Below are 8,819 nucleotides of genomic sequence, written 5' to 3'. Positions count from 1 at the left end.
ATTTTGAAAGAGATGGGAATACCAGACCACCTGACCTGCCTCCTGAGAAACCTGTATGCAGGTCAGGAAACAATAGTTAGAACTGGACATTGGACAACAGACTGGTTCCAAATAGGAAAAGGAGTATGTCAAGACTGTATATTGTCACCCTGCTTATTTAATTTATATGCAGACTACATTATGAGAAATTCTGGGCTGGAAGAAGCACAAGCTGGAATCAAGATTGCTGGGAGAAATATCAATAACCTCAGATATGTCAGATGACATAACCTCAGATATGTCAGATGACACCACCCTTATGGCAGAAAATGAAGAGGAACTAAAAAGCCTCTTGATGAAAGACGAGAGTGAAAAAGCTGGCTTAAAGCTCAACATTCAGAAAACTAAGATCATGGCATCTGGTCCCATCACTTCATCAAAAATAGATGGGGAAACATTGGAAAGTGTCAGACTTTTTTTTTTTTTTTTGGCTCCAAAATCACCGCAGATGGTGATTGCAGCCATGAAATTAAAAGACACTTACTCCTTGGAAGGAAGGTTATGAGCAACCTAGATAGCATATTCAAAAGCAGAGACATTACTTTGCCAACAAAGGTCCGTCTAGTCAAGGCTATGGTTTTTCCAGTGGTCATGTATGGATGTGAGAGTTGGACTGTGAAGAAAGCTGAGCACTGAAGAATTGATGCTTTTGAACTGTGGTGTTGGAGAAGACTGTTGAGAGTCCCTTGGAGTGCAAGGAGATCCAACCAGTCCATCCTAAAGGAGATCAGTCCTGGGTGTTCATTGGAAGGACTGATGCTGAAACTCCAGTATTTTGGCCACCTCATGCGAAGAGTTGACATCAGGGTCTTGGATGATGCTGGGAGTGATTGGGGGCAGGAGGAGAAGGGGACGACAGAGGATGAGACGGCTGGATGGCATCACCAACTCGACGGGCATGAGTTTGGGTAAACTCGGGGAGTTGTTGATGGACAGGGAGGTCTGGCATGCTGCGATTCATGGAGTGGCAAAGAGTCAGACACGAATGAGTGACTGAACTGAACTGAACTGATATACAAATATACAATACTGAATAGCTGAATAACCAAAGCAATCTTGAGAAAGAAGAATGACACAGGAGGAATCAGCTTTCCTGACTTCAGTCTATACTATATACAGACTCAGTTCAATTCAGTTCAGTTCAGTTCAGTCCCTCAGTCGTGTCTGACTCTTTGCGACCCCATGAATCACAGCACGTCAGGCCTCCCTGTCGATCACCAACTCCCAGAGTTCACCCATACTCATGTCCATCGAATTGGTGATGCCATCCAGGCATCTCATACTCTGTCATCCCCTTCTCCTCCTGGCCCCGGTCCTCCCAGCATCAGTCTTTTCCAATGAGTCAACTCTTCGTATGAAGTGGCCAAAGTATTGGATTTTCAGCTTTAGCATCAGTCCTTCCAATGAACACCCGGGACTGATCTCCTTTAGAATGGACTGATTGGATCTCCTTGCAGTCCAAGGGACTCTCAACAGTCTTCTCCAACACCACAGTTCAAAAGCACCAATTCTTCAGTGCTCAGCTTTCTTCACAGTCCAACTCTCACATCCATACATGACCACTGGAAAAACCATAGCCTTGACTAGACAGACCTTTGTTGGCAAAGTAATGTCTCTGCTTTTTAATATGTTATCTAGGTTGGTCATAACTTTCCTTCCAAGAAGTAAGTGTCTTTTAATTCCATGGCTGCAATCACCATCTGCAGTGATTTTGAAGCCCCCCAGTATAAAGTCTGACACCGTTTCCAGTGTTTCCCCATCTATTTTTGATGAAGTAATGGGGCCAGATGCCATGATCTTAGTTTTATGAACATTGAGCTTTAAGCCAACTTTTTCACTTGCCTCTTTCACTTTCATCAAGAGGCTTTTTAGTTCCTCTTCACTTTCTGCCATAAGGGTGGTGACATCTGCATATCTGAGCTTATTGAGATTTCTCCTGGCAATCTTGATTCCAGCTTGTGCTTCTTCCAGCCCAGAGTTTCTCAGGATGTACTCTGCATAGAAGTTAAATATGCAGGGTGACAATATACAGCCTTGATGTACTCCTTTTCCTATTTGGAACCGGTCTGTTGTTCCATGTGCAGTTCCAACTCTTCCTTCTTGACCTGCATACAGGTTTCTCAAGAGGCAAGTCAGGTCTATACTATAGTATAGCCATCAAGATAGTATGGTACTTGCACAAAAATAGAAATATAGATCAATGAAACAATATATAAAGCCTGGAGATAAATCCATACACCTATGGACAGCTATCTTTAACAAATGAGGTAAAATATATATAATAGAGAAAAGACAGTCTTTTCAACAAGTGGTGCTGAGAAAACTGGTCAGCCATGTGTAAAAGAATGAAACTAGAACACACAATTGCCTTTGAATGAGAACTTTCTTTCCAGTATTTTGAGGTCTACAAGGCATATCATTAAAAATTATGATTGTGGAAAATAAAGACAGTTTAAATATAACTGAGGAGTGAGGCTGTGGTTTTTCTTTTTGATTAGTTGCTGTAACATTATCCTTCAGGTGGCTGGGGAATTATTATATTTTATTTAGACATCATTGAAGTCTTAAAAGTGAAAGTGTTAGTCACTCAATCATGTCCAATTCTTTGCAACCCCATGAACTGTAGACCACCAGGCTCTTCTGTCCATGGAATTCTGTAGGCAAGAATACTGGACTGGGTTGCCATTCCCTTCTCCAGGGGATCTTCCCAACCCAGGGATCAAACCTGGGTCTCCTGCATTGCAGGCAGATTCTTCACCATCTGAGCCATCAGGGAAGCCCCTTTAAGCTCTTTGACATCAATAAAGCTTTTGCAAGACCACTTTGATGCAAAAGGAATTCTGCCATTTGCTAGCACCAAGGTGGTTCTTTGACTCACCACTCCATTAGAACTATTAATTACATTCATACTATTTTTGTTACAAATCTTACAAAAGAGAGTGATTCTGGATATTTGGGTCCACGTTCTGTTTTAAGGCTATATATCTATTTTTCATAAACAGTTACTATCCCTTTCCATCTTCTGTCATATGTTCATCATTTTCTAGACCACAGCTAACTGTGAAATCTCCTCTTTCTTTCTGGCCTTCTTCAGGTTTTTCTAACAGTCAAAAATTACAAGGGACTTTGGCACAGGGGGGAAGGGAGGGCACTAGCAGAGTCAACTTAAACAGGCCATTATATCCAGCTTTTAATCCTCACAACTTTTCAACTCCTAGATATAGCCCCTTTACAGAGATTCAAAATCCTGAATCTTGAAGCTAATGGGTGGAGGAGGGAAAATTAAAATACAAGCTTCTTATCTGCAATGCTCACAAATGTCTGCTATTTGCAGAGATTCCTCAATTCCTAGAGGGATTCCCTGATAGCTCAGATGGTAAAAAGTCTGCCTGAAGTGCTGGAGACCCAGGTTCGATCCCTGGGTCGGGAAGATCCCCTGGAGAAGGAAATGGCAACCCACTCCAGTATTTTGCCTGGGAAATTCCATGGATGGAGAAATCTGACAGGCTACAGTCCATGGGGTCACAAAGAGTCGGACATGACTGAGCGACTTCATTTCACTCGGTTCTTGGAGGAATTTCTTAAAAGCAAAGTGTACAAATTGAATTGCTGTACATTGAGTCTTTCAGCAGTGTCACCCCATTTTTTCTTGATACTTCATCATAAGGAAACTCTTAAGTAGAAAAAGCTTTTGGTTTTCCTTAAATGCATAGCAATGAAGAATATAATTTGGGACCATTGCCATGATTCATGCTAAAGTGTCCATAGCTTTACTCACTAGTTGCATCAGTACAAATCCAACACATTGAAAAAGGCAAATGACATATTAGTATTATTATGAAATTAGCTGGACTCCCTGAATATGTCTTAAGTATCACCAGAGGTCCACGAACCACACTTTGAGAACCACTGACTGAGCAGTCACCTAAAGACATGCATGAATTTCAACTATATTCCACAAGATGGTGCTATTAGAATGCATATCAGTAATTAAATGTTGCATCAAGATTGATTTAAAAAATTTGGTTGGTTTTCAACCAGTCCAGTTGCAATATTGGCAGAAGTGAGCTGGAAGACTATTGGAAGGGATTGGCATGACTTAAAGGGAGTCTGTTCATGCTTCCCACGTGGTTGGATACTATACTCTGCAGCTGTTAGGATGTGAGAGAATGCCCAAAAAGTGTCTCTGGAAGAGAAGTTCCAGCCAAGGGGTCACAGGCATCGCCCTCGTGTCTTCCCTATATTTTGTGATCCAAAACCAATAAATTATTTTGTTAAAGAAAAAAAATTTTGGTTGATTTCATAACCCAGTGTATAATGTATATACTGAGAAAGTTTACTTAGTGGGCTCTTGGTAGCACCAGTCTACCTTTTTATCTGAACCCTCACTTCCAGTGCATAACCTTGTTCCCTGAATACTGCTTTGTCCATGGTTCCTCCCATATAAACCCTTTCCTTAGGGACATACAACACTTCATGTTAATTTGGATGGTGATAAGTTGGCAATCATGCACTCTCAAAGCTGCATCAAATTTAATGCTATTATTAAGAACACTTTTTGCTTTAAAATAGTGTTTTCATCCTTTATAATTCTCATGCCTCTAGATTATAAACATACAAATTTAATGTCCCCACCAGAATTTTGATATGGCTTTTTGGTAAGGGAAACATTGCTCTCTGGGCTTCCTTAGCAGCTCAGTGGTAAAGAATCTGCCTGCCGATGTAGGAGATGCAGGTTTGACCCCTTAGTCAGGAAGATTCCCTGGAGAAGGAAATGGCAGCCCATTCCAGTATTCTTGCCTGGGGAATTCCATGGACAGAGGAGCCTGGTGGTCTACAGTCCATGGGGTTGTAAAAGAGTCAGACATGACATAGCTACAACAATGTTGCTGTCTTTAATAATTATGTCCTATCATTTTCATATACCCCACTAGCCAGGAAGCTTTTGCCAGGCTTTATTTTGTATTCTATACTATAAAACAATAGGGTCCATTTCATTTTTTTAGATATAAAATTATAATATTTAGTATGATATTTATTTTCAAATCATCTGCCACCCACACTACCCTCAGTGCTTTGACATTTTTAAAGAGGTTCTACTGTCTGCAATTTCTCTGTTAAACATTTATTCATTCACTTCTTAAAGACCTTTCTTTGGAGTTCTTTATTAAATGGTGAATTACTTTTGCTCATTGGAAGAAAAGCTATGACAAACCTAGACAGCATATTAAAAGACAGAGATGTTACTTTGGCAACAAAGTTCTATATAGTCAAAGCCATGGTTTTTCCAGTAGTCGTGTACCAATGTGAGAGTTGGACCATAAAGAAGGCTGAGTGCCAAAGAATTGATGCTTTTGAACTGTGGTGCTACAGAACTCTCTGGAGTCCCTTGGACTGCAAGGATATCAAACTAGTCAGTTCTAAAGGAAATCAACCCTGAATTTTCATTGGAAGGACTGATGCTGAAACTGAAGCTCCAATACTTTGGCCACCTGATGCGATGCTGGGAAAGATTAAAGGTAGGAGGAGAAGGGGATGACAGAGGACGAGATAGTGGATGGGATAACCAACTCAACGGACATTGCTATGCTATGCTAAGTCACTTCAGTCATGTCCGACTCTGTGCGACCCCATAGACAGCAGCCCACCAGGCTCCCCCATCCCTGGGATTCTCCAGGCAAGAACACTGGAGTGGGTTGCCATTTCCTTCTTCAATGCATGAAAGTGAAAAGTGAAAGTGAAGTCACTCAGTCGTGTCCAACACTCAGTGACCCCATAGACTGCAGCCTTCCAGGCTCTTCTGTCCATGGGATTTTCCAGGCAAGAATACTGGAGTGGGGTGCCATTGCCTTCTCCGCAACAGACATTAGTTTGAGCAAACTCCGGGTGATGGTGAAGGACAGGAAAGCCTGGAAGGCTGCAGTCCATGGGGTTGCATAGAGTTGGACAATACTGAGTGACTGAACAACAACAACAACAACCCAAGGAAAAGACATGTGTTAAGCTGGTGGTTTAATGTACGTCCTGTGGATTCTTGGGTCTCATAACAATGATCTAGAAAGCCTGAAAATGTTTTGTTTGCAGTTTTAAAATTGTGCAAATTTTGGTTGAACAAAACCCTCAAATACAGGTGTTATTTAACTTTTGATAATTTTGATTAATTTTGTAATATGAATTAAATAAAATTGCATTTTATAGATTAATGTTAATAAAATACACTTTTCTTTTAAAAATTCTTTATTGGAAGAGGCTCAGCATACAATTTGTTTGGTAAAAAGATTCTTCTGAGAATCATTGCCACCAGCTCTTAGTTACATTACTCCCATACATTTCTCTAAACCTAATTGTGTTCTTCATATTTTCCCATCTGAAATCATTATCCTATCATTCCTCTCTTCAAACTCCTTCATACTTTCTTAGATATGTTTTACCAGGCATTCGTTTAGTCCCTTATATCCTGTCTGATAGGGACTCCAAGAGCTCCTCTTTTACTCAGTCCTCTCAGTAACCTGATTTCCTCAAGACCCCAACATTTTGGCCTTCTGTCCACAGTGATGCTTTCTCAGGATCTTTCCATGTACCACCTGTTCTGATAGCTGGGGACTAAGTTTAACTAAGGAGAATATAGTGTTGCTGGAAGAGGCTGAGGACATGCAATTCTGACTACAACTTGATAAACAGGGCTGGATATAATTAGATGCTACCAACCCAACACCCTGCTGCCTAAAGTTTGCTCAGAGGTAACAGCTTGAGGACATGGCAGTGTAATCCAGAGGAAGGAACATTGTGATGATCTTAATTCCTTAAGTCTGTTTTCCTCCAGCTTCCTTTTAGACCCAAACTCTACACACAGCTTTGGGCAGGTTACTTTCCTCTCTGAGTTTCCTCATCATGGTGTACAGAATTAAAAAAAAAAAAAGAACAAAAAAACTAGAGTCAAATAGCCTAGAGTCAAGTTAGATTGGTTGTGTTATCTTGAGCTCTAACACCCTATGATTATGTGCTGAAAACATAAAGCAATACCCAGGAGTACTGGGACTGAAGATAGGCCCTGAGGTTGAGAATAGATCAGTTTCAGGAGAGGGAGAGAAAACTTGAATAGAATTCACTAGATGCTATATAGTGAGATGACAATACATATAGAGGAGTAGAGGCCTGGGAATGGTGATGAACTAGGGCACACTCAAACCTTTCTTGTTGCAGTGTTGTTCTGCACTAAATTATCATCATCCAGGCCCTTGCAATGTCTCATCTGATGTCTCATTGTTATCTGCCCTGCCTTCTACCACTCAGCTGTATAATTCCTTTGGTACATGACCTTAAGACAGAATTCCCCAAAGTGCAACCTCTTTCATGTCAGTCCCTTTCTTTAAAAATATCAGCCAGTGATTTCCCATTGCTCATAGAATAAAATAGAAACTATTCTTGCCTTCAAGGTCCCTCTTGATCTGTCCTCAACTGGTTTCCAAGTCTTTCTTATTCCTCTCCTGCAGGTACTCAAGGTACAGGTCACTCTGGATTCCTGTTTCTTCCAACATGTAATGCTTATACCCACCTTAGTGAAAAATCCTATCCATACTCCATGGTCCATCTCAAATGAAACTGTGTCTCTCAACCCTCCTGTACATGTTTGGAGTGCTCTGATGATTACTTTGCCAACAAAGGTCCATCTAGTCAAGGCTATGGTTTTTCCTGTAGTCATGTATGGATGTGAGAGTTGGACTCTGAAGAAGGCTGAGTGCCGAAGAATTGATGCTTTTGAACTGTGGTGTTGGAGAAGACTCTTGAGAGTCCCTTGGATTGCAAAGAGATCCAACCAGTCCATTCTGAAGGAGATTAGCCCTGGGATTTCTTTGGAAGGAATGATGCTAAAGCTGAAACTCCAGTAATTTGGCCACCTCATGCGAAGAGTTGACTCATTGGAAAAGACTCTGATGCTGGGAGGGATTGGGGGCAGGAGGAGAAGGGGACAACAGAGGATGAGATGGCTGGATGGCATCACTAACTCGATGGATGTGAGTCTGAGTGAACTCCGGGAGTTGGTGATGGACAGGGAGGTCTGGTGTGCTGTGATTCATGGGGTCGCAGAGTCGGACACAACTGAGCGACTGAACTGAACTGAACTGATGGTACCTTTCATAGGTACTTCCCACATTTTACCTTGTGTGTTGTTTTTGGTGTTACATTTCCCTTTCTTAGATGTAAGTTCCCAGAAGGTAGAGACTCAATGTCATTTCATCTGTATCTGTTTCTTTCATCTAAGGCCCACAATTGTGCCTAGTATGTTTCTCTGTATATTGAGCCTCAATAAACATTTATTGAAACAAAGTTAATATATTAAAAATTGTTCTCCAACTCAATACTTATTGGTCTGTTTAAGTAATAAAAAAGGTTTTTAGCTATAAGACTTTTAGGGAACTATTCTGGCAGAGCATTTTGGTGGTTATACTAGTACTATTTTCCAGATTTAACTTGACTTTGAACCATATTGAAGCCAACAAATCTCTTAATATATTGTGCACAGCTAACAGAAAGTATGTGACTGACTAGTGAGTTACAATAATGAATACTGAGATTAGAATGAGGGCAGTACATATTATGATATACTTTCAACTGCTTTATATACTGTGACCTTTTTTCTTTCTACTCTAGGAGTCTAGAACATGCACAAAGCAAACCTGAGTATCTGAAACTGCCATTGTTCTAGGAATTCATGTTACACTCTCCCTTTCACCAATATCCCAAGGAAAAGGCAGTACATATTATCTCTAACCTTCCAC

General features: G+C 40.8%; 1 pseudogene; it reads right to left on the bottom strand.

Moving 5' to 3' along the window:
- Positions 1 to 2,533: 2,533 nt before the first annotated feature.
- Positions 2,534 to 8,819, bottom strand: part of LOC101905052 (ubiquitin-conjugating enzyme E2 variant 1-like) — a 45,777-nt pseudogene continuing 39,491 nt past the window's right edge.

This window comes from Bos taurus, chromosome X, assembly GCF_002263795.3.
Source record: "Bos taurus isolate L1 Dominette 01449 registration number 42190680 breed Hereford chromosome X, ARS-UCD2.0, whole genome shotgun sequence".
In the NCBI taxonomy this organism is placed as follows: Eukaryota; Metazoa; Chordata; class Mammalia; order Artiodactyla; family Bovidae; genus Bos; species Bos taurus.
Note: the sequence above shows the minus strand (reverse complement) of the source record. Positions and strands in the feature narration are given on the sequence as shown.